This window comes from Callithrix jacchus, chromosome 19, assembly GCF_049354715.1.
Source record: "Callithrix jacchus isolate 240 chromosome 19, calJac240_pri, whole genome shotgun sequence".
In the NCBI taxonomy this organism is placed as follows: domain Eukaryota; kingdom Metazoa; phylum Chordata; class Mammalia; order Primates; family Cebidae; genus Callithrix; species Callithrix jacchus.
This window is the reverse complement of record NC_133520.1, coordinates 53753962-53758268: the sequence shown is the minus strand read 5'-3', so window position 1 is coordinate 53758268 and position 4307 is coordinate 53753962. Positions and strand designations below refer to the sequence as shown.

The following is a 4307-nucleotide window of genomic DNA, read 5'->3' as shown; positions in this document are numbered from 1 at the left end:
AGAGCTGGAGTCCCTTAAAGCAGGGTTGAGCTGTGATGTGGAGGGATCCTGGCATGTTGCCCTAGGCCCACCCAAAGTCACAAAAATCATTCATTCACAGATTGTTAAGTAGCATGAGAGGTGGAGAGATGGCTGCCAAGAATATTTATGGGGCATCCCTCTGACCATCCTCTCTACACAGCCTCTTACCAGCTAACGATGTAGAGCAGTGTTCTGCTCTAATCCGGGCTAACACACTTCACTGATTTCTGAGGCCAAATTGTTCTCCTGTTTGGGGCCTAAGTATTATCAGCCTTTTTCAGTCAGCCCTGAACCACCCTCAAGGATTATTGAGGACTTTCTCTTCCTCTGATAATCTGTCCTAACACCCAGCAAAGAGCCAGTCAGTTATGGAGAAAAAGCCCCCAGGGATTGCCCCGCCCCTAGCTCCCTGAAGAATGGGCCTGCGAAGGTGAAACTGAAGAAAATCCTGCAACCACCGGGAGGGACCCAAGAGGAAAGGGTGTGGGTCAGCTGTTGTGCCTAAGGACCAAGCAAACAGCTGGGGGCTCAGGGGAAAGTGATTGTTACCAGCTCTGGAGGAACTGTTTTTTCCGGGCGGTGCTAGGACGGGTGTGGATGGGTAGGCACCAGTTTGAAAGCAGTTCCTGTTCTTTGCCGCGTTTACTGCGAGAATGAAGTCCATTCTCAGCAATCAGACTGTCGACATTCCAGAAAATGTCGACATTACTCTGAAGGGACGCACAGTTATCGTGAAGGGCCCCAGAGGAACCCTGCGGAGGGACTTCAATCACATCAGTGTAGAACCAGTTTTCTTGGAAAGAAAAACAAAAAGGCTCCGGGTTGACAAATGGTGGGGTAACCGAAAGGAACTGGCTACCGTTCCGACTATTTGTCATCATGTACAGAACACGATCAAGGGTGTTACACTGGCTTCTGTTACAAGATGAGGTCTGTGCATGCTCACTTCCCCATCGACGCTGTTATCCAGGTCGAAATTTCTTGGGTGAAAAATACATCCGCAGGGTTCGAATGAGACCAGGTGTTGCTTGTTCAGTATCTCAAGCCCAGAAAGATGAATTAATCCTTGAAGGAAATGACATTGAGCTTGTTTCAAATTCAGCGGCTTTGATTCAGCAAGCGACAACAGTTAAAAACAAGGATATCCGGAAATTTTTGGATGGTGTCTATCTCTGAAAAAGGAACTGTTCAGCAGGCTGATGAGTCAGACCTTCGAGTTGTCCAGCTACAGAAACAAGATGCCTATCATAGCTAAGACCTACTTGTGGTACTTAAATGATGCAATAAAAGACCTATTAATTTAGGGAAAAAAATAAAAAAAAAAGAAAAGCAGTTCCTTACAATCATACCCATCTTGGTTTGAATCCTCCTCCAACCACTGGCTGACAGCGAGACTGCAGACATCTTATCCCAAAGTGAAAGCCACACTATTGAATGGGGGTAAATTTAACCCTTCACACCCACTATCCTGCCAGGGTAGCTCTGATGAAATAGCTGGGAAAGTTTCCTTTCCCTACTATCTCTCTTTCATGCCTTTATCTATAGGCACAGCTGCTTAAGGAAACCAGATGGCCTAGGATGCTGCCAGAGCTTCTTGACCCCTGACCAAATGCCAGAAGAAGATAAGATCCAGAGAAACCAGTGCCGATTCCAACAGGCAACCCCTCTTGCCTTTAGTTGATTAACATGTTGTTATAATGCTAAAATCCCCTTCCCTAGGAGAAGCTCACCACTATTTGGTGAACGTGCAATGTATGAAGAAGCATGTTTATGAAGTATGCCCATGTATCTGGAATCCCGCCCTGCACATGCTAACATACCTTTCCCACTCCCCACCCAGTCCTTAAAAATCCTGCCTCCTGTTGCTCAAGGAAAAGATGCCCTTGTAATGAGAGCTTCCCTTTTCCATTCTCTGGCCAATAAATAAAGCCCAATTGCCTTTTCCACTCAGATGTCATTTCTTTGCAACTGATATGAAATTGGGAAATAACTCAGTTTACTGATGACAACCCCACTCTCCACATACATGGATGCATCTGAACCTAAGTGGGTTTTGTGAGTACTGAGAATGCTGGAGAGCCTGACCTGAAAGGGCTGGATCAAAGGCCAGAGCCACTCTCAGGGAACAAGGCCCAGGGAGACTCCTACACCTTCCCTATCACTATAGAGACCAGAGCTTTGCAAGTCCACCTGACACAGCTGACACACACAACTGTTTGTCGACTCAAAACATACACCCCTAGATAGAGCTAGAGAGCAGCATCAGGAGGGCCTTCAAGAGAGAATGGCAGAATGTCTTTGTTATAGGTAAAATTTCAATGCTGAAAAAGAATAGCACTAGAAGATAAATCCTCTCAGCAAGGCAGTTTACTTCTGTAGAAGGGTGTGGCTCGTGGCTGGAGCAATGGTGAGTGCACATTTGGACAAGGATAGGAAGGGGTACTTATTCCTGATGGGGGTTGCCCCTCTTGCTATGTTATTCCCCTATTGGCAAGGGTTAGATTGCACAAGCTATCTAATCCCAATTGGCTATTTTAAAAAGAGCAGGGGTAGGAGCTGGAGTTGCAGGGTGGGTAAGACAGTTATGGGCAGGTCAGAGGAGGTAGCCAGAGGTGACCTAGGTCAAAGCAGGTAACCAGAGGTGACTGAAACAGGTCACCAAACCAGATGACTGGGATGAGTCAGGACGGAGCCAGGGGGCCAGGGGATCAGTTGTGAACTACTGATTAGAACCAGTGGAGAAGGTTGTTTATTGAAAATACAAGGAAGTTAAACTTTATTTATTTATTTATTTATTGAGACTGAGTTTCGCTCTTGTTACCCAGGCTGGAGTGCAATGGCGCGATCTCAGCTCACTGCAACCTCCGCCTCCTGGGTTCAGGCAATTCTCCTGCCTCAGCCTCCTGAGTAGCTGGGATTACAGGCAAGCACCACCATGCACAGCTAATTTTTTGTATTTTTAGTAGAGACAAGGTTTCACCATGTTGACCAGGATGGTCTTGATCTCTTGACCTCTTGATCCACCCGCCTCGGCCTCCCAAAGTGCTGGGATTACAGGCGTGAGCCACCGCACCTGGCTGGAATTAAACTTTAAAATGAAGGACAAATAACTGAACATACTGACATACTGGTTCTTTGACAAGAAATTTAGAACTCATTGTATCCAATATCTTGTAGGTACTTGCTCAGGTAAATTCGGAGGGGTCTAAGGTCAAATACGATTCCTCCATCTGGCACAGAAGCTAGGACTCCTTTTGTTTTTGTTTTTGAGACGAAGTCTTACTCTGTTGCCCAGGCTGGAGTGCAGTGGCATAATCCTGGCTCAGTGCAACCTCCACCTCCTAGGTTTAAGTGATTCTCCTGCCTCAGACTCCCAAGTAACTGGGACTACAAGCATACACCACCATGCCCAGCTAATTTTTGTATTTTTAGTAGAGACAGGGTTTCACTCTGTTGGCCAGGCTGGTCTTGAACTCTTGACCTCGTGAATCGCCCACCTTGGCCTACCAAAGTACTGGGATTACAGGCGTGAGCCACCTGGTCCGGCCTGAAGCTAGGACTCTTGATGGCAGCAGCACCCTAACCATGGAGGTTACATTGAGAGAGAGAACATAGTCTTTGGGGTACGTCTCATGTCACCTGGAAAGAAGAGCTTCATTTCTCATAAAGGGCTACAGATTGCGGGGTGGCCCTTCTGACAGGCTGGGAAGCGTAGCCTCAGCCAGAGCCAGAAACAAACACTTCAAGGGAGGGCAAAGGGAACAGGAATCTAAGCTGAGCAGGGTGACCTAATATACATATTTAATAAGCTATAGGAGGAGACACAGATATTCATAAAGAGAACAGTGTACACTGCAGAGTTGAGCACCATGCCCCTTTATGGGTCCTGTGCACAAAAAGGCAGCATTAGCGTGATCTGAGGGGGGACTTTTCAGCTCTCTGACATCAAAATGTGAAGCAAAGAGCACGAATACCTGTACTGCGCATTCTCTGTAAACTGGCCAGAGCCACTCCTTGGTAGGTAATTTCTTATCAGGCAAAAGAGGAGGGGCAGTGTCCAGCTGCTTGTTCATCTCAGTGGTGGAGTCTTTTGAAAGGGCTGGTTTCTGTTCAGCCCTCAGGGAAGAAAGCCTCATCTCGGTTATTGAGGGAGAGGGTATAGTGAGGTATGTCTGATCCTCTATCCCATCACAGCCAAGAACTCAGTTTTCAAGGTTACTGTGGGCTTCCCTTGGCCAAGCAAAGGTCCATTCACTTAGTTGGGGGGCTTAGAATTTTTTTTTGAG

The 4307-nt window shown here is 46.9% G+C and overlaps 1 pseudogene across 1 annotated transcript; it reads left to right on the top strand.

Annotated features, from left to right (window-relative positions):
* The first annotated feature begins 650 nt into the window (after positions 1 to 650).
* LOC100894362 (large ribosomal subunit protein uL6 pseudogene) lies at positions 651 to 1350 on the top strand (annotated as a pseudogene). Its single transcript, XR_013529650.1, has one exon. The product of XR_013529650.1 is annotated as a large ribosomal subunit protein uL6 pseudogene (transcript).
* Positions 1351 to 4307: the final 2957 nt, after the last annotated feature.